The sequence below is a fragment of the Artibeus jamaicensis genome, unplaced genomic scaffold (assembly GCF_021234435.1).
Source record: "Artibeus jamaicensis isolate MK-2021 breed Jamaican fruit bat unplaced genomic scaffold, CSHL_Jam_final scaffold_916, whole genome shotgun sequence".
Lineage (NCBI taxonomy): Eukaryota > Metazoa > Chordata > Mammalia > Chiroptera > Phyllostomidae > Artibeus > Artibeus jamaicensis.
The window spans coordinates 23,370,065-23,392,569 of NW_026522059.1; the positions used below are offsets into that span (position 1 = coordinate 23,370,065).

General features: G+C 39.9%; 1 protein-coding gene and 1 pseudogene across 2 annotated transcripts in view; one reads left to right on the forward strand and one right to left on the reverse strand.

The window, feature by feature from the left end:
* The window catches only part of ZFPM2 (zinc finger protein, FOG family member 2), a 443,641-nt gene that overhangs the window by 11,328 nt on the left and 409,808 nt on the right, over positions 1-22,505 (reverse strand). The window lies entirely within an intron of this gene.
* The window catches only part of LOC119040382 (60S ribosomal protein L12-like), a 51,799-nt pseudogene continuing 34,846 nt past the window's right edge, over positions 5,553-22,505 (forward strand).

Sequence of the window (22,505 nt, forward strand, 5' to 3'; positions counted from 1 at the left end):
ATTTAATTGAACCAGCTGATTGTTTTAAAGGTAAACAAACAAAACACCATCCATGACATGTATGCAAAAAAAACGAAGCTGAGATCACAGATGTCAAATCTGCATGAGACTTTCAAAGTGGCACGCGAATATACTAAGAGACTAGAAAACAACTGAAATTTCTTTTTCATTTCACTCTCATGTATCTGAAAGCACACCAGTTTACCAAAGTTAAAAAACAGATTCACATTGGGGCCGATTTATTTATTTATAACCAGAGAAGCTAAATGGCGCGATTGTGTAATCAGTGAATGTTCAATGTGCCACATGGTGGGTTTTATCTGCTGGTGATGCTTCTGGCTGCTCTGCCTTCACTGATGTCCATACAGATCCAAACTATTTACAGCTGCAGACAAAGGTAATCACCGGCACCTTATCCTTCCTCAGGGACCCAGTTTATTAGGTGAGTCTCTGTAACAGAGAGGTGGGGAGGGCGGAGCAAAGCATGCCCCTTCCGGTCTCTTTCACAGGCTGCTCTTCCAGAGTCACTGCATATCAGAGATGGATGGAATGACTTCTATTATTAGCAATAACTTACCATTATTAATAAGCTGACATCGTTGTTAAGTCCAGCTATGGCTATTTTTCAGAAAAGGAAGGTTTGGAACTCAGTTATCCAGGAGAAATTGAGATTTTAGAGAAGTAGCATTCACAGCTACTCTTTGTCACAGCAGTGAGCTATGCAGGAGGAGGATTCATACTTGAGCTCATACTTGGAAACAAAAGCTCCCATAAATAAATAAAATAATCTTCACAAATATTAAGTGCAAAGGAAACTAAGCAAAAGATGATTTTTTTGTGTTATTAAATGGCCTGGCAGTTGTAATGCATACCTGCGGCTTCAGACGCACTCAGTAAGGTTTCCCATTTTATTATCTTTATCACTATTTATCTCCTTTTACGGTTTAGTCAGAGCACATCTTTTTAAAGGTTCAATTAGAATGAAAATGTACTGTGTAGACTTGATGAGGAAGTCAGTTGTCTTTCAAATGAACGATTTGCATCTTTCAAATCATTCATTCATCAGTTATTCACCGAATTGTTTGCTGTGTGCCAGCTGGGTGCTACGGCTCCATGCACAGCTATACAATTAGAATGCACACAAATGAACAGATAAATTACAGTACCACATGGCAGGTGTTGTTTCTTAATGCTAAAGAAAATGTGAGAGGAGTGAATAACTGACGCTTCTTGGGGGAGTCAGGTAAGCCCCCAAGGTGACTTTATGATTGACTGACTCATGAATGGAGGTGAGAGCAGAAGTACGTTGACAGGTACACCATCAGTGGCAGAAAAGGGAGTATGAATGTGAGTTCAGGACTAGGGAGGAGGCTGCCTCGTCCTCAGATGGCCCAGAGGCCAGCAAATCTGGAGCTTGGGGGCTGAGGGAGAAATGTAGGTTATGAGCAGGGATGTGCTTGAGCCTCTTGCTCTGGATTGCAGAGCAGAGTTGTTGGGAATTTTGTGTGCTGGTTGATGCCACACTGGTAATATAAAATCTACCATAGTGACAGTTGTAGCATTTGCCACTGGAATTGACAAACAGTACAAATCAGTACCTCCTCCCACAAAGAGTTTAGAGCCAGATGAGACAGCTTTGACTGTAACACAAAAACAGTTGTGTCTGCCTCATGGTGGGGGAGATGACCTGTTTTTATTTGAGTGAATGAATGAACAAATTCTTCCCCCCCCCCAAATTCTTGGGGACATAGGCTTCCCCTGTGTCCCCAGAATAAAGATCTTAGGGTAGTGAGAGTGAACTAAAGAAGGAGGAAAATGTTACCATGAGGGCCATTCAGAGGCTGTTGTACTACTTCAGCCATGAGAAGTGTAACTCGTGGGGGAGATAAGGGCCACATCCAAGAGCAGGACTGAGAGAGGACTCACTCAGATGAGTAAGAGAAAAGATGCTGCCGAAAATGACACACAGGCTTCTGGTTTGGGGAACCAGATGACGGTGCTGCCGTGAGTGAGGCAGTAAAGCTGATATATTAACAAGTGGGGTTAAGACAACTTTGGGTGAAAGGTTCCGTATACCTCGAACTGGTATCAATGAACTGGACTTGATCTAGAGTGTCGTTCAATGCTACAATATCCTTGTTGACTCTTTGCTTGGAAGATCTATCCATTTTTGACAATGGGGTGTTAAAATCCCCTATAATGAGTGTGTTGCTTTTGATATCTTTCTTGAAGTCCTCCAAGATTTTCCTTATATATTTGTGTGCTTCTATGTTGGGTGTGTATATGTTTACGAGAGTTATATCTTCTTGAAGAGGTATTCCCTTCAGTACTGTGTAGTGGCCTTCTGTGTCTCTTTTTATGGCCTTTGTTTTGAAATCTATTTTTTCTGATATAAGTATTGCTGTCCCAGCTTTTTACATGTCTGTTTGCTTGGAATATTCTACCCTCTCTTCACTTTGTCTGTATAGATCTTTTGTTCTGAAGTGGGTCTCTTGTAGACAATACGTAGTTCATGTTTTCTTATCCATTCAGCTACCCTATGTCTTTTGATTGGTGCATTTAATTCATTTACACTTAAGGTTATTATTGATACATACTTATTCATTGACATTTTTCCCTTTGTACTTGTGTTCCTATCTATCATCTATCTATCTATCTATCTATCTATCTATCTATCTATCTATCTATCTATCTATCATCATAATCTATTTTCTTAAAGCATTCCCTTTAGCATCTCTTGCAATGCTGGTTTGGTGGAGATGTATTCTTTTAGCCTGTTGTTTTTTGTTTTTTGGTCTGGGAAACTCCTTATTTTGCCTTCTTTTAAATGACAGCCTTGCTGGGCAGAGTAGTCTTGGTTGTAGGCCTTTGCTTTTCATTACTTGGAATACTTCTTGTCATTCCCTTCTGATGTATAGCGTTTCTGTGGAGAGATCAGCTGATAGCCTTATCAGAGCTCCCCTGTATGTCACTATCTGCTTCTCCCTGGCTGCCTTTAAGATTCTCTCTTTATCTTTAAGTTTTGCTGTTTTAATTATGATGTGTCCTGGAGTGGGCCACTTTGGATTTATCTTGGTTGGCACCCTCTGGGCTTCCTGGACTTACAAGACTTTTTCTTTCATTAAATTAACTTTCATAAAGTTTTCTGTCACTACTTTTCCAAACAGGTTTTCTATCCCTTGCTCCTTTCTTCTCCTTCTGGTATCACTATGATACAAAAATTTTTATGTTTCATGTTGACCTGAAGTTCCCTTAAACCCTCTTCACTCTTTTTGAGTCCTTTTTTGTTTTGTTATGCTGTTTGGGAATTTTTTTCTACCTTCTCCTCCAGCTCGCTGATTTGATTCTCTGCTTCATCTAGCCTGCTGATGGCTAGATGAGTGTTTCCTCCTTCCCTTGCCACTTGTCTTGGTCTATCCCAGATTCTTTCCAATAATGTATGGTTTCTGGTGAACTAGCTGTCCATTTCCTATGAGGAGACAATCTGAGTAAAAGGGGCAGCTCCTTCCTATTTGGTGCAGACAGAAGCTCTATCTAGGCATGGAGGCTGGGAGGGACCCTCAACCTGCTTTGTTGTGCTTGTTTCTAATCTCTCTGCTCTGCTTGGTTCAGTGGATCAGGGCCCAAGGAGCGGAGTAGCTCAGTGTTTGGTAAAGGGCCCTTTCAGAGCTTTTTTTCTTTCTCCTGTGGAAGTGTGCCTAGCAGGGGGCTCCTGAGCTAGGCCTCACTGATCTGCAGAGCCTGTAATTCTGCAGGTGGGGGTTGGATTCACCTGGCTCTGATGGATCTGCCTGGCTGCTGCAAATCTCAGGCATTAAGCTCCTGACCATCATGTCCTCAGCCTGCTGCTCTCTCTCACAGGAGGCTCAGGCCTGAATTTTCCACTCTAAACAGTTTCCTGCTCACCAGCCACGTTGGGTTGGGTCCCACAGTCCCTTCAATGTGACTCTATCCCTGTCAGTTCTTTGTTAGCAGACCTGCTGTGCACACACTCACACACTTGTGAGCACTGGTCCCTGTCAAGTCTTGAGTCTCACCTTAGCTCCTCTCTTAAAAAAGTTTCTGTGTGGCCCATAAACTGTGGCACAGAGCCCTGGAGGCCTATTCTTCATGCGCTCCCCTTCCTCAAATATTAGTGTCTCTCAGTCAGGGCTGGCCACTGCCTGTCAGAGCCTCCAACAGTTTTAGATTAAGTTCCTTTCTGGATCTCTCCCAGATAACATTAGGAAGGGTCCTGCAGCAATACTATAAGATGGGGCAGTGGGGGGTACACTGTCCCCGCTTCCTCCAGAGATTTTCAGCCTTGGGCGGGCCTGTGCCCACTGCACTGTTTCTGGAGCCAGCACCTCCCCAGCTGTTTCTCTTAGTCCCCAGAGCTCATGGCTCCTGAGCCAATCTGCAGCTGCCCTGAGTCTGCACAGCCAGAAGTGCCAGGTTGGGCAGCAGTGATGGCAGTTGCTCTACTAAGAGAGCCTGAGACACCTACTCCCGGGTGCCCTGCAGGTGGGCAGGCTCTTGCACACTCATGCACACTCCCTGCACTCTTGTCCGCATATGCACCCACTCATACATGCTGTGACTCACTGCCCACTGGATTTTCGAGTTGATTGTTCTGTGGTTTAGCTGCAAGACCAGCCGGGTCTGCGAGCAAGTGGATGGAGCTTGCAGCTATTCTGCAGCCATCTTGACTCAGTAAAGTATTTTTCACATGAGATGTTTCAAAACAAAAGGAGAGTCAGGTCTTCTCCCATCCCAGTTTTCCTAGTACAGCTACTTGCACAAACTACTACTTGAAAGTTCAGTCCCTAGTGGAATGAAGTGTCTGAGATGAAGTTTACTTTTCTGGGCCACATTAACCATTTTCATTTGAATAAATTTTGGATACTTGTGTAGATCTGAAAATTGTGAGTTCCTGGTTACTCTGTTGATTTCGGTTTCTGCCTGTGTTCTGAGTGCCAGTGAACTATTCCTGTCAACTCCCTATGGATACGAAATTGAAGAAATCTAAATGATGTTTTCTACAGCTTCCATACAAGTAGTATGCTTAATGCCTTAGAGTTAAACCAAAAGGGTTTTCAATGCACTAACCCACATGAATGATATATTGATACAAACACAAAGAGGATTATATACAGGTGGTAGGTGCACACGTGGCAATATCATATGTGTTCAGTTGATAAAACCCTTATGACTTTCTCTGTACAGACATTCCAGAGCAAATGACTTTGGTTTAAGGGATGATATAATAATTGTGAGGCATAGCTGGTACCCCAAATCACTGAAAATTTATTTGTCCCCAGTGCCAAGATGAACTGGAAAGAGCATTTAAATGGAGGGTAAGAAACTTTAGTTCTCACCTTGAATTAATGATCAGTTACTGTGTAATACTAAAGAATCACTATACCTACATCATATGAAAAGACAGCTCTAGGTTAGATAGCCTCTGATTATCATCAAGTTGTAAGCAACTTTTAATGTTTCTGTCAACAACATGCTAATAATAATAGTAATAATCACACACTCATTAAATGGTTACCATGTGCTACGGGATCATGGGGTTGGAAGTATGGTAAGTTATTCAAGGTCACACAGCTGGAGGGAAATTGGAGGAAGGCAAGGGACATGAGGGATGAGATCAGAATGAGGCAGTTGGACTCTGGATTCCGTATGAAAAACCAGGTGTCCCAACACGCACCAGCTGATGTTCATGAACTACATTGCACCACACCTTGGGTGGCTCAGTGTATCTCTCAGTCAGAAAAAAGATGGCTCACTTTCTGAAACAGTGTCAAGAAGATTACACAGTAATGGGATATAGCTTTTAAATGCATGGTGACAATCTGGAGAATAATGTCCATATTCGTGATGTGGAGGTACCTCCAGGTTATCTTTTAACACAATTAATAAACAATTATAACAACTAACACTTAGAAAGCACTTACTTCGTGCCAAGTACTGTTTAAAACATTTCACACATATTAAATTCATTTGATATTGAATATGAATGCAGTGTTTGTTCAATTTCCTATTTCAACTAGAAGTTCAGTTGGATACTAAAAGTGCATAAAATTCTACTTAATTGTTGGCAATCTTGACTGCTCCTAATCAGCACCGATTTCTGGGTCCCAGTGCAGATCGATCAAGTCAAAAGAACTGGGAATGAAGTTTGGGCTTCATTAATTTTTTAGAAGCTCCCAAGAGGGCTTAATGTACCTCTAGAGTTAAGAATCCCTGGCATATGGGTAAACCATCTGCAACTTATGCAGAGTAAATATGTACAACTCTATGAACAAAAAAAGTCTCTTCATAATAAAATATTTCATAGATGAGTTTAAAAAAATCCAGCAGTGAGGTGTCTGTTTTGAAACTTTGAAAATGACATTTGAAGATAGCTTTGAATTTCCCTTCTCCCCTAATATTTGAAGAATATGGGAATGAGTGAAAAGGTGAGGAAAACCAGAAAGAGAAAAAGATATAATGACTTAGCATCGTCTTTCAAGTGAACAAGCCAGTGAGGAACTCAGTTAATTTGTAAATTATATGCAGCTTTATAATGTTTAATTCTTTATCATTTGAAGGTACGTAACTTATTAGAAATGATCAATAATACTGGATCCCCCTTAAACTAGTGTGAAAGATCTTCCTGTGCAAACCAGAGGGGGAAGAAAATCCCATTCCTACTTCATGGACATGAAGCAGCTGATACCTGCCTGGCTTTCTCCAAATGTAAAGCTTACTTTAAGAGTCCCTCTTTGTCTCTTAATATTGCAAATGCATTCACTATTCCCAGTCTTCACACCCACATACCATGCCCGTCACAATAAAGGACAAATACGCTCAAGGTTCCACAGAAAGTAGTAACTACTAAGACCTTGAAGTTCTTAAAAACCATGTACTTGCTGTTCTAAGTAATGTTTATGATCAAAGTTCTTGTACAAACTGATATGGTTCCTAAGAGGAAGCTTATAAATTTTTCTCATAATTGCTGTCAAAACTGCAGCGAAGTACACTACAAGTTTTGATCATAAAGAATAAAGTCACAGTTCAAACTCGATTATATTTTGGAAATTCACACTCTTCTTACTAGAAGCAGTGGCCTTAAATATCTCTCCATCCTGCCAAATTTTTCACTTGCACTTTTTATTATTTATGAAATCAGTGTCTGCACAATGTCACGCAGACCTCTACTGATAAACTCTAATTAAGATTAAGACAAGCTTTTTGGAAAGGATCCCATCATTAGCAAACATGATAAACACAAAAATACTCCCTACTTGTCAACCAGGAGCAATTCAGTAACCTAACAGTATTATCTGTTGCTAGGTTACAGAGTTGACAAAGCTTCAATTATATTGTTCGACCATACCTATAGAGTTCTGTATAAGCAAAATGTACCCAGTATAAAAGCATTTAACTTTGTCCATGCTATCTGCAACTCACGGCTTCTTACAATGGTAAAAATCAGGTTAATAAATTACATAGCACGCTGAAAAATCTTTCCCATGTGTTATGTCTATACATGCTTCTTTCTAATTTATCTGTGTGATTGATAGAACGCTTGCTTTGTAAAAATAAGAAAATACAAGCAACGTGAAGCTGTAAACCTTGAGCAAAACTACATTTGGGCTTATCAAGATAGGGACCTAAGCTTAGCATAAAAATATACAGCAAATTGAACCAATTAAATCACATTTAGATTTTGTATTACTCTACCTCCATATGAGGAAAGATGGAGCCTTAAGCACATAGATAGAGATACCAGTTTGAAACTTTATTTTAAGCTAAAAAGAAAACAAAAAAAACAAAACCCACACACACCTAGCAATACAAAATGGAAAAAGTGCTGACAATCATCATTTATGCTAAGAGCTTTTCTAAAGTTGAAGTTCTGTAAGTTTTACTATATCGCATTAAGCCATTAAGTCTCACTTCTCTTTATTAGACTGGGAACTCTAAGGGGGAAAAATCAATGAGAGTCTCTCAAATACAGACATCTGAAAAAGAAAAAAAAAGAAACCAGAGAAAAACCCTACTTGTGTATTTTAAAAAGGGAAAGTCTATATAAATCAGAGCTTCAAGATAATTTTATCATGGGTAATTTTTTTGGTGCAATTTTCATGGATATTTAGAGTAAAAGTAATTATGTATAAATGAACCAGCATTTTAAAATAGCTCTGGCAGAAAATGTTATATTATATACTGTCTTACTAGGCATTTTCATCTCTTAAGATGTACAGTGTTATTTCTGCATTATCTAAAAGTCTACCTCCTTCATATGAGTGATACAAGATGGTCAATTGGTGACCTGAGTTTAGTTTATAAAGATTCCATGCTGGTCTGTCTAGGAAATCATGATACATCTTGGGCACACAAGTAAGTTAAAGCCATTTTCTGGGGATAAACGGGCTCTTTAAGGCACACGCACAAACACACCCTCACAAGGGCATTATGTTTGTGGAGGTGGAAGAAACAAGCCTATTTACTTGTTCAATTATTATGCTCTTTAATTTTTGCTAAATAATTTGAAAATCCAACATGATATGCCCACTTATGAAATGTCATCTTTTCATAAGTGGGAAGCCATCGGTCAGAATAATTTCCTAAAAGTGGAACAACTGCCGTATTCTAACATCACACGTGTTACTGCCCGGATCTCAGTGTTTCGACATGAACACAGTACGTATGTCTATACGTAGCCACATTGTTTAATACAAATTTTATAGTGAATTCAAATTCAATACTGTTGAAATTCTTGACAGTGGAGTAGTGGAAGGAAGAGAACTTATAAATTATGTGTGTGCCCCTTCTTTGAAAACCGCGGTGGAGGTTTCTTTGTGCATCGGCAAATACAGTAGGAATATGAGGTATTGTGTGAATCCTCCTGCACAGCACCTGATAAAAGAATAAAGAGCTGTGACATATTCTTAAAACAATAGAGGAATTAAAGGGAAACAATGGGCCAGCTGCTTCATTAATACAATCAAAAGGGAGCCCAGCACAGAGGAGTCCAGATAATTAAGCACTACTCTTTTAGACCTCTTTTCTATAATAAAATGGCTTAAAAATGTATTAACTACTTCATAGTTGTTAGATAGATCTTGCACTTGTTTATTTAGAGTTGATTAATGCCTTTTTTCCGTATGCAGCAACATGCCAACTCATAGTTTACAATAGTTTTTGAATAAAATGGAGTGAGAATAATTGATAAAGATCTGCACGATACACAGCAATAAATCAAAAGCATTTTGCAAAAGGTCTTTCCTGTTTTTAAATTATCTTTAACATTTTTCATTTGTACTTATAGGCAATGCAGGGCATTTGGGGCATTCAACTTTCCCAGGCTGGCGCTCCTGACATCTTTTTATAGAGCATCGGAGCAGCTCCTGGGAGAGAGAGAGGAAAAAAATCAGACTTGGCCGGCAACTCTGGAGCGTCCCTTTGGTATCTGGGCCAAAGGAGAGGACAGGCTTTTTTTTTTTTTAAACAATTCTTCTTTGCTTTCTCCAGTCAAAAGAGATAGACACATAGCAGAACTACTTGCCAAATCCGCTATTTATCCTTCATTAACTTGATTATAGAAATCAAAAACCAACTTTTTATGCTCTTTATGTTAAAACACAATTTACAATTTAAGATATCAAGGCTTTCATTCTTTAACTCTTCTGCAGGCAGCCTTTCCTCTGATGTCAATACAACATTTAATTGCTTAAGAACTGGAAAATTGGGAACTGAATATTGTGTGCTGAGTGTTGACATGAGGATAAAAACTATACTCCGGTTTCCCCCCAAATGTTTTAAAGGAAGCTTATGCCAACCCAACATTAAAATTACAAACTTTACTAAACAATGTGGTCAGTTTAAATAAGATTTATTCTACCCTGACAACTGGACAATCTTAATTGAGAATCTGAAATAGAAATGACAGGAGTTGGGGAGAGAAATGAATAGAGGTACTTAACCATGTTTCTGTGGTTAAGAAAAAAATATTCTGCTCTTACACATATGTTACCTATGCTTTAAAATGTATTAGCTGGATTCAAATTTCCAAAGATCATCCCATATTTCAGAGGATATGGGGTATATAATTCTAGCTATGAAATCTGGCTTCTGACTTCAGGAGTTAATTCCTTGTTAGCCCGATAAGTTTTCTCTGAATACCAAGAAGTGTTCTCTCTCTCTCTCTCTCTCTCTCTCTCTCTCTCTCTCGTATATGTGCTGCCAAAACAAGCAATGAACACACCAGGAAATAAAAACATGTAGATTAATGGTCAGTAGGTACGAATAAAAATGGCCATTACAAGAGCGATAATAAATGATTATTTATTTAAATACTTTTGTTTTGATTAAGCCCACAAAACTTATTTTATTAGAGTGAAATGTAAAAGTGAGTAACATAAATTGTTTATAGCCTCCAGGTCACGTGAATCCTTTCAGGGAGACATCTTTGAATCCTCAGGTTTATAAACTATGTCTTTATGGCATTGCAAAACACCAGCGAATGTTGGTAATGCTGTAAGGCAGAAAGTACTAAATAACGGCCCTGTCTTTCAGCAAGCATTTTGGAAATGTACTTAACATCACCTATAGATTACCTGTCATTGCAAACATCACATGCTTTATTACTTAGCATACATTCCACAGGTAATATTGGTCTGAGCAGCACTCAGAAACAAAGAAACACGAACACCCTGGTCATTCTAAAACCTGTGTGACCAATAGGCAGCACTACCATCCCATTTCATTAAGCAGGACATCAAAGCCAGCCTGGCTGCACCAGGGTGTTTCCTGAACGCCCCTTCTATCACAGAAAGCATTCTCAGCTCAACCCTGTAATAGGTCCCCATTAGGCCTTTTGGCTCCGGGTGTGCATTCTCTTTGCAGAACTGGTTTTTTCCTTTAAGAGAGTGCCTCCTGCTGAGATAATTCCCTCTTCCCTTTAGGAAGCACAGGACACCTTTTTCAGAAAAGTAAACAGCATCACTTGGTCAGTTCCAGATTTCTGCTGAAGGGGAGGTATGGAAAGTTTGGCTCTATGAATAAGATGTCCAGACTGCCGGGAAGAACCTAAACTAACAGGAAGTGAAGAAGCTCCGGCATCCTACCTACCTCGGGGTCAGGCAAAGACACACAGTGGAGTCTGTTCAGTGTTCCTGGGGTTCGTGCTCTGCTCTAAGGTGTGCTGTGTCCTGATCTGCGGGAGCTCCCAAGGGTGCCCTGAGGTAGCCCCTCTGACTGTGCCCATCCTGATTTTAAATGACTAGCTAAGAGGTGCCATGACACCCCAAAAGCGATCTGTCAAAACTCTCCCTGAACATGATAAACTGATTACAAAGCTGCTTAAGACTCTGCTTGTAAACAAAAGCATTTATCAACTAATAATTTGCAATAAACTGCTGTAACTCCCAGCTGAGCCCCTCACTGTAATTGTCTTTACCATCTGCCTGTTAAAACACCATTCTTCATCGGCAATCAGGAGCAGAAGGGAGGAAATCTCCACCAAAACACACAACTTGGAAGCTTATGAATAATCTGAGTGCGTTCCGCACGTTCATTACGACTCGTTTGTTGGGTGTGCTTAATTTTCATTCTTGCCTAGCCTGGGAATGTTCAGAAATGAGGTGGAGGGGAACGAAAATGAAACATTGTGCCTACTGCTCTGCAGAGGAATAAATTACACAAGTTCATCACAGGAGGCTGTTTTTAATTTCTTTCTTTCCTCCTTCCACTGCTCTGTGCAACATCCACTGTGGTATCTTGATGACAGCCCCTCAAGCATCAGTCTGGAAATGAACCTCTCTACTCCTTTCGCAGCTTGCCTGTTTCCATGACACTTCTTTGTTTTGCCTTTCTCCCCTTTTTTAATTCGAAGAGGCTCCTTAAACTTCTCCAGTGAGTCTGTTTAAAAGCGCAGACTCCTATGCAGGTATGTTGAAGGGCTGGCAGGCCCCTGCAGGGCCACGTAGGTGCACAGGGTGGCTGTGCCCAGCCCCGCGGGGACCTGTGTTTGTCACCCTCTGTCTGCTACCACTGAAGGAGGGCTTCCGTGTCCTAGAGCCCCTGAGCTTGTAGAGGTGCCCCACCCAAAGTCTCCTTCCACAAGGCGGGTTTCAACAACAGTGGGTTTGAATGGTCGGAAAGTTCCTGTTCTTAGAAGAAATCCTGCCCCTTAGATGCTACAGAAGGAAGACACTAGGAAAAGGAGGAACAGCCAACATCATTGCCTAATTTCTCAAAGTTTATTCATTTTTAAGTCTATTTACTCTAATGTTCTCTTCACAAAATATACTATTAAAAATATTGAACCATATTAAACAGACTGTCTTCTTGCTGATATTTTATAACTATATATTATATATATTATATATCTATATAATACTTTTTTCATATTCCTTCGCTACCCAGAGGATGTTTCTTGTTTCAAGCTGTTCCTTTTTCAAGAGAACGTGTTATCCTTCCTTACGATTCCAGCTAAGGAGGCTAGTGCCTCACGATGCATTACTGGGAACAATGGCCGACTCTTGTTATTATGGTTCAAATTCTGGAATCACAATTCTTGTCAAGTGTTCTTAGTACAACATAATTTAAATGAATGCTTATGTTTTGACTGTGGTTTTCTAAGTGTTTTCTGTACAATGTACTGTCCACTACAGCAGAACTAGTAAGTGCCCTCCCTAGGAATGGCAGGAGGGGACACGCACGCAGCTGTTCTTACTGTGCCTGGTCTCAAGAAGAAAGTTAACGAGGAGCAATGGGTCTGATCTTCTGCGTGGGAAATGCAGACAACAAGAGCATGTGGTGTTATTGTACTTCTTGAATTTCAGAGATATCAAATATTAGAACAAAAACTTGACGTAGATTTGAAACAGCACGAAAACATTCAGATGCTAATTTGCATTGTTAAATTCTTTCTAGAAATACTGTATTTCCTTCTCATCCGACCTTTGAGACTTTTGTCAAGGCAGTGATGTTCGGTTACAGAGTAGTTTTTTTAAAAATAACAAGACATGAAGAAAGAGTGACTATACTTAAGCATGTTGATTTATAATGTCTTACAAAATTAATGAAAATTAGAATGTAATTTAAATTATAGTTTAATGATGAAAGATGACTAAGATTTAAACTTTCATGTTCATTAAATGCTTCCACATACACACTTGGATGTGGTGGTAGGTGTGTTATTTATTTTTCGTTTTTAAAAACGCTGTTGTACCAGGCAGATATTTTCCTGTCATGATTTAAGCGAACTTAGAAAACTTGCACAGTTATTACCTCTGTATATCTAAAACTTCCATGCTGGTAAATTTTAAAATATGGAAACAGCTCATTTCTTATTCGAAATGTTGCCGAATCTATATCCTAAGGCAAATATTTAAAAATTATTATACAATGGATCATACTAACACACATATAGTGAGGTTTATTTCTAGTACCTCAATACTCTTCGATTTTCTTCACAAATCTCTCTCTATATATACTGGTGTATATGTGCCTAGTCTTGATTTCAACTGACTTTGGTAAGAAAATAAAGTTTTGAAGAACTAATTACCAGCAGATGGCGCTCAGTGCCTTCATTGATCCCAGACACAGGAGAAAGGAAAATACGGGCTTTATTTATTTAATTCTATTTTATCCTAAATGTGAAGTTGCTACACCAAGCTTGACAATCCCCAAAGATTTCTGTTAATTGACTGAGCAACTCTGTGGTAATTTCTAGACAATCCTCCGATGCTCATCTAAATGGCCCCGCATTCCACTCGTGTGCCCGGGTGAAGATAAAGCATGAAGATGCAGCCTTGCCTTCCCCACCTTCTCCCCCTGCCCCTCCCAAACAAGGGAAAAGCAGGAGCCTGGGTTCCTGAAGTGTGACACAGAATCATCAAATGAGTTTGCATCTTAAAATGCCACTGCCATTTCAACGATTTTTTAAAAAGCACTTTACTTTCTTAAATGAAGAATGTGAGGTCTTAATTTTTGAATGGCTTTATAATAGGCACTCTGGATGTTTTAAAGTTGTCTAATAATGAAACTCTTTGAGTAGATACTTTGTGATTACTGAGCCACATGTACTGACTCTAAAGGTTATAGGGCAGTGGTCCCCAACCTTTTGGGCACCAGGGGCCGGCTTCCTGGAAGACAGTTTTTCCAGGGTGGGAGGGAATGGTTTCCCGATGATTCAAGAGCATTACATGTAAGCTCACCTCCTGCTGTGCTGCCAGTTAGCTCCTAAGGAGCCCAGACTTTGGCCAGGGGTCTTCTGTTGTTCTTCTACAACCCCCCCACCTGCCTTCCCCTCCTCTGGTTAGAAGAAACTCTGCTCTGAACTTAGAAACGTTGTTATTTCCTAACCACCATTAGGTGTCGATAACTAGCAGTATTTTGTTCCTTCTAATGACAATTAAAGAATGCACGGAATTTTATCCGAGCGTCCCTATAAATCCCTCTACGCTCACCTACTCCCGCATCTTCATAGCACGCTGTCATTAACCGAGCCCTTCCCCGCTGGATGTCAATCAGGCTTCGCATGTGGCAAAGGAACCCCAAGTCACTCTATATTCTCAACACTTGTCCTTAAGTGCAAGTCCTGGATCAGAGTCCCAGTTGTACAGCTGCTTAACAATGAGTCTCAAAATATAAAGGTTTCGACTGGTGATTTCGAGGCCCGCTAAAGTGAGTGGAAATGAGTTTGGAAAATTCACTAGACCTGCTGAAAAAGCAACGTGCTCTATTCCACCTTACTCTGCAGGACCTCCTCAAAAGAGGTACTTTCAGAATATGTACACTATAGCTACTAAGTAATCTTAATACCACTTAAAAGCACTGAGCATTTACAGAACAAGAGCAATTAAACAACTGCTCAGTCAACATAAAAGCACACGGTATAATTTCAAAGGAAGACATGGGGCTCCATGTCATTGTAGCTCCACAAACCAAGAGCGAGCGGCGGCTCTGCCCAGTGCTTTGAAAATCCATCTTTCAAGGTCGGCCCTTGACAGTTGAGTTAGGAAGGGCAGAGTGGAAGGGAGGGTGGCCTCCTGCCAAGGCTGTTGCAGATGAGTGGGTGATCTTAGGGGAATAAACTGCAAAATTTCAAATTTTTGCTCATGTGATGATAAAACCAGAGCCAAATGATTTTTTTCTAAGACTTCCATGGCCTTCTGTTCCATTTTATTGTGCAGTTTGGAATGATAAATTTTACTGTGCATTAATTTGCACAAAAGGGTCAATGCTATAGTCAAGAGCTTTCTGATTGTTTTCAATAAGATCAACATTAAAATATGTTGTCTTTATCGCAAAAGGGGTGCAAAATCCTTAGACTGGTGTCACTTAGCTATGAAAAAAATGTACTTTCAGTACTGCCTTGAAGGAAAAAAAGAGGACAAGAAGTTGGACTCTGTTATCACAGAATTTGGTAAAAATATACTCATGCTTTCTATCACATTTCATCCTTCACCTTTAGGTCTGAGTCTCAAGGAAAAGAAAAAGAGAGCAAGGAGGAGCAGTCAGGGAAGGGGGTCTTCCTCATGGAGGTGCTCCTGGAGGACAGCCTCGGTCTGGTCAGGCTCTGGAAACAGGACCCCCCTCCAAATTGTGGCGTCAACATATTTGTCTTCATTTACCAATGCCCCGATCAGAAATACACCCCTGGAGGATTTGCATCATGAGGAGGCCAGGACTAAACAAAGCAGGACATAGAACAGTGACCGGGAAATGGGTTCCTGGGGCGGGGGGGGGGGGGGGGGGGGGAGGTGGAGAGACTGGTGCTGCTTTGTGCCTTGCTGAGCTGGTAGTTCCCTTAAATTCACTGCAGCCGCCCTTGTGTCTACCTGAGTCACACCTTCCTCAGTATCTGGGTGGGTTTTTTTGTTTGCTCCTTGGTTTTTCTGTTTGTTTTTTGGTGAACAGATGCCTAGAATGCTTTACTGTAGCATTTTAGTCTTCTATTCCTAAATGGGTTTGTTGTTGTTGTTGTTTAATGGTTTAAAAGAGCCAGGATCATTAGATGTTATTCAGGAGAGTGGAAGACTTAACTTACGCAGGTCACAAAATAAAGGATTCTCTATGGGTAGTTATGAATGAATAGCACAGGTGACCCTATAGTTATTGATGTAACATTTCATAAACACTTACTACGTGATCTCACTTGACTCACAACAGAGAGAGAGATCCTTGGATATGAGCTGCCATTGTAACAGGAGTTAGAAAATATTTTTCAACAGAAAAATCACATAGCTCTAATTTGTGTTCAACTACTTCCCTTGAGATCAATACCTTCTTTTCGCCTTTTTTTTTTTTGTAAGCTGAGTTGTGCGAAAGTGCAGCATCTGCATGGTTCACCCCTCTGGCTGTCTTGCACAGCCCTGCCTTGAACAGTCAGCTCCCACTGTAAGGAAACCACTGCCAGGCACGTGCAAAGGAAGCACTGTTATGGGCACCTACCGGGTGGCTAAGGGAATCTGTGGGAATTCTGCAAATTCCTGCTGTCATCCTTTCCAACATTTTCCTGAACTACCCTTTCAGGTCCAAATTAACCAGTTCAAAGACAGTTAAAATATAAATCTGATATCTATTCTATGTATGGCCTGATAAAATTTAAAATATAAATTAAAAGGAAAACAGGAAAATAAAGGTGGAATTTTGAAGAAAACAAGGGAATCAACCCATTCCCCCCTCCAAGTTTTCTTAATAGAGGTAAGAAAAGAACCATAGACTAAGTTATCTTGCTTTACATCTCTAGTAAAATGGAATAAAAGGAAGAGATAAATTGTTGAGGTTATGCCTTTTTCCCCCTGTACACAAAGGGTCTACCAGAATGATCCAGTTGAAGTATTCAGTAGAGCCAGAGTTTTAGGGAGTGAGGGATTGCTGAAGAAGGGACTGGAAAAGTCAAGACAGGATATAATTAAGGCTTGAAAAAGATTTCAACAGAGGTAGGGTCAGGCTAAGGACAAATTGTGGTAATGTTTTATAAGCTGTGATAAGAGGAAAGTCAGGAGAAGGAGATACAGCATAAAAATAAAAGTCCAAGATCAAGGCTCAATTTAGGATCTTAGTCTTTGAGGACCAAGTTCTGGCATAAGAAAAATGATAATAAAGTCAGAAACACGAATCCCCTTCTTCTGACCTCCCCAAAGAAAAAGAAAAGGGGAGGGAAGGCAAGGAGAGAAGAAAAAGACAGACTTCTGACTCTAGAAAAGAACATTTATTGAATCCTTGAAGTAAGCCATAGTAGGAAGTCACACTTTGGTCAGGAAGGGACCTGGGGGGTCAGAGAATGAAGCAGAGGAACAGTGTGTCTGAAATAAACTCAAGGTAGACCCTGATTTTTATCTTGAGTAGCTTGATTGGCTAAGCCTAGCTCAGCGGGAGAGCGAGTGGTCTACTTTACTGTAACAAAACATGCTTCATAAATGACAATGTTCCTTTGTGGTTGAATCTGCTTTTCAAAACATATAAAGTAAAACAATATAAAAATCTACCGAAAACTTGAAAATCCCAATAGATGCCAAACTACCCTTGGAGAAAGAAATCTAAGTGTTTTGTGCCCCCACTTTCCAAATAAAGATACTGAAATAAGACATCTCAAAGCATATATTTATCTTATTCCATTGAATGTCACTGATAAGATTGTAAATATTTATGGCTGGTAGGAACCATGGGGGCTTCTGAACCTTCTGTGAAAAATGAAAAAAATTGAGTTCCAAGGAACTGGATGGTGTGCCAAAGGTCACACAGTTATATATGTGTATGTGTCCATCTATACATATGTTTCTATGTGAGGACTGTCTGGAAAAATGTCCAACCATTGGTAACATAAAGAGAACAGTTTGCACAATATTGATGTAACCTGGCAGCCAAGGAGAGTGGACTGGAATGTGCGTGTGTGAACAATGATGACTTCACTGTACTAGTCAGTGGGGGTGGTAAATGCTGTTGAGTGATCATGTGTACTGTGTGGCTGTCACATTCAAAATGGCTGAGTGAGTAGAGCAATAGATCTGTGTCAAATTTTGCATTAAACTAGAACATTCCTCAACAGAAACTATTCAGATGATTCAGAAGGCCACAGCTAGGGGCAACTGGAGATTGGCAGCTTCGTCAGGACAATGCGCCAGTCACCCATCATGTCTCGTACAGAATGTGTTGGCGAAACATAAAATCACCCAGGTGACTCAGCCCTGCTACAGCCCAGATTTGGCACCCTGTGACTTCTGGCTTTTCCCCAAACTAAAATTACTTTTGAAAGGGAAGAGATTTCAGACCATCAATGAGATTCAGGAAAATATGATGGGGCAGCTGATGGCAACTAGAACTGTATGAGGTCCCAAGGAGCCTGCTTTGATGGGGACTGAGACATCACTGTCCTGTGTACAATGTCTCTTGTGTCCTGTATCTTCTTCAGTAAATGTCTCTATTTTTTGTATTACATGTTGGGATACTTTCTGGACAGACCATTGTATGTGTGTGTGTGTATATAGTGTGTATATATGTTTGTGTATATACACATATATACATATATACAGTTTTTCATGTGGGAGTAAACCATCTCCCAATGCAGGGCTGCTGTGGGATTGATATGTAGTTCAAGGCTTAGTGTTGTAACTGTTACCAGTTGTTAAACCCTCACTATGACATCCCATTTTATTCTCCAAGCAACTTCTTGACATTGGTGTTGTTATTATATTCATTGACATAAACACTTAAAGAAACTATTTGTCCACATTCAGAGAGATTCTAACTATAGGACCAGGACCCAGGTTGCTCACTCCAAAGCTCATTGTTACTGTAGCCTCTATACTAGTTAAAGAGAACACAATCGAATCATCAGTTCAATAGACACAGAGACACTCTTGTAACTGTCAACTCTGACAAAAGACCCTTCTCCTGTGGGAGGGCAACCTGACGGTGGGGGTGGAACTCAAATGTACAGCATGGATGTGACACTCCCCCCTTCAGACTCTACCTCTTGTAGGTGACTACTAATACTGTAAGGAAGGGAGCGAGGCAGTCCTAGTGAATTCATAAACAGCTGCTTCCATGACTCTGGAAGTATTTACACATATTCAGGTTTAAAGCAGTGGAGAACTAACTGACAGGTCCCGTCTATCCACTAAGAAGGCACAGAGGGATTAGCAGGTGTTCATGGTGTGCTATTGTTCCAGTAGGTTTTGAAAATCAGTTAATTGTATTAAATTAAGGGGAGTGGGTTATTTAAAATATATTATCAAAATGTGTTTTTTGGGTTTAGTAGCCAAATTCCTCCATGTAGTCACAAAAACTATCTAAGAAAAATATTACACCCCCTTCTTTCGAGAAACGTTTTTTATAAATAATTTTTAAAAATTTATTCTGCTTTAATAGATGTTTCTACTTTCCCAGGACCTGGTCGTATTAATGTTGTTATATCCAGGAGGTCATTTTACCTTTTGGAAAGTACACATAGATTTAACAGTGAAGTTTCTATGTATGATAATGGAAGATGAATGTATAAATCTTTGAATACATGCAAATGAATGTCACCCTTAAACAGAAGAAAGATATGTATGTGTGCCTTCATTAAGGTAAATTTTTCCCTCAAAAAACGATATATAGGGCCCTGGCTGGATGGCTTAGTTGGTTGGAGCACTGTTCTCATAACCAAAAGGTTGCAGGTTTGATTCCAGGTCGGGGCATATACCTACATTGTGGGTTTGCTCCCTGGTTTGGGTACGTAAAATCAGGCACCTATGGGAAACAACCAATCGATGCTTCTTTCTCATATTGATGTTTTTCTCTCTCCCTTCCTCTCTCTCTAAAAAGCAATGAGCCAATGTCCTCAGAGTAAAAACAAATTTTTAATGATCTATGCAGTTGCATATTTAACAAGAGATACTAGCTATAAAGTAAATAAAAATTTTCATCCTTTAACTATAAGCAATGCTGAAGTAATGAATAACACCCTTCCCCCCAGTGCTTTGTACATTTTGCAGGGAAACATTATATTGTATAAATATTAAATTATATATACACACATAAATTAGTTATATATTACACACACACATATGTGTGTGTGTGTGTGTACAGAGAGATTGAGAAAGAGAGAGAGACTTCCTCTGTTTACAAAGCATGATTTGATTTCACATTTTGCCCTGTAGAGTGACTGTGAAATTGTTAAATGAGAATTGTAGCCAGCAATGCGTGCAAAATAATTCATCCATTGTTGTAAACTACAAAAATACTGCTTTTATACAAAGAGAAAGAGATTTTGGAAAAATTTTGGACAGAAAATGGAACCTTTGAATGATTTGGGAAATGAAATCATTTAATAAAATAGCAACAGAAGCCTAAACTGTTGCAAGTTTAAGATACCAAAACAGCATTGGAACACTTAGCCTCTCTGAGTCTCTCATGTGGTGGCCAAAGTTTTTTTGAGATTCCCTGATTGTCTACTTTTCCCCAGTGAAAGCTATTACATTCCTTTTCCCATTTTTTAATCAAAATCATTTCCAACTTATTTCAGTCTGTCACAATATTTTCATACGAGGAGTGTTGTAATCTAATTCCTTCATTTGAATAATACATTCGTTTTTAATTACTGCAACTTGATCTCAGATTATTCAAATAACTGTTTCACTTTTTTATGCTTACCCTGACCCCAGTGTATTTATAGGCTTTTATCCTTACCTGATACCACTGTAATCTAATTACAGATTGTATTTTAATCATCTACTATATTCTAGTGAGTTTGTTTAAATCGCTCCAATCCTGAGCCTTTTATTTCTACGCCTTTTAAAATTCTACAATGGCATTCTTTTTGCATAAAAGCATTATTTTTGTGGTTTACAACAAGGAATAAATATTTTGCATGCATTGCTGGCTATGATGCTCATATAACAATTTTAAAGTCACTACGCAGGACAGTACGTAAAATACAACTGTGTTATAAACAGAGTATTGCATTGCACGTCGCTTGACATCCTTACACCTGCTTGTTTCCCAGGCTGCCCCCTCCCACCCTCACCGCTGCCCAACCACAGGTGTGTATTACGCTCATGGTTACTGTATCCACGTCTGGTTACTCAAGTCCCTGCTGTGCCAACACAAGGCCAAGTTTCACTTGGAACAGGATTCTCTAATATGACTTATTTTATTAGTATTTTTACTATTGATCACTTCATTTCACCCCATCAGGAAAACGCATTGTACCTAAGCTTCTTTAGGTGGCTATCTGAGCGCTTGGCACAATGGCTGATTTCAGCAACGCAGTTAACAATGAACCAGGAGTTTGGTCGGAGAAGATGGTTTACAATATTGCTAATCTATAAAGGCCTAGTGTTGCATGTTCTGATCAGCCATACAGGCCTGAGAGATGGATTTTCTGGAAGAAGTCTGATTATTTTCTCAAAATCCTGGACTCATAATAGATTCCTCATTGTCCTCACTCTTCATAGTTAATCAATCACTAAGTCCCACCAATTGTGCCTCCAAAGCATGCCACAGCCCCTCCCCTTTTCTTCCTCCAGTGATGCTTCCTCAGTGCACACCCCAACAAATCTATCTCCTGACAGTTAATCTCCTTATTTCCTGTCTCCAACTATTCCAATCAGTCTTCCAGACTTTTGCAAGAAGGCGAGGCTAAAACACAAACCCGATCCTGTTCCCATGCTCCGTTACAATCTTTGAATGGCTCTCCACCGCCTACAGGAGGGAACATGAGCTGTTTATCCCGACATCCTAGAGGAGAAGAGTCAGCCTGGCCTTCGCTTTTGGTTGGGAGGAACCAAGCTGACCTCACCAGACGACGTTCAGCTGTGTGTCCAAGTAAAGCTTTAGGAGGGTACGCAGCTGAGTGAGAGGTTATAAACCTCTGAGTTCTGACATTAATAATTAAAAAAAGACAAGGCTGTTCTTAAATCGACGATGGTTACGACCACGAATCTACTCTTCTGAGTTCCTACCTATGGATTAGACTTCTTCTTTCCCCATCCATGTTCTACACTTTATCTTTGATCCCTTCTTTTACTCAAAATAAATAAAACTATGCAGAGAAATACAATACACATAACAGAAGACAGTTTTAAGTTTGATCCCTGAGATTTTGGCTACCTTTTTAATCATTGTTGAATAAATTCCATGAGGCTCCTTGAAAATGAATGTCCAGCAATGCTATTGACAAATTATTATTATTTTTTTAAAAATATTTTCTTTATTTATTTTTGGAGAGAGGGGAAGGGAAGGAGAAAGAGTGGGAGAGAAACATCAATGTGTGGTTGCCCCTCATGCGCCCCCTGCTGGGAACTGGCCTGCAACCCAGGCATGTGCCCTGACTGGGAATCGAACCGCGATACTCTGGTTCGCAGGCCCGCGCTCAATCCACTGAGCCATGCCAGCCAGGGCTTATTGACAAATTATTAAAGCATAAAGAAGACAAAACTATTTGACAAAAATCCCAGAAACAAGGGGCCAAACTGCATTGCCTTTTGCTCCTGTAATGAATTGTATCTGCTGAAGAAAGGACACTTTAACTT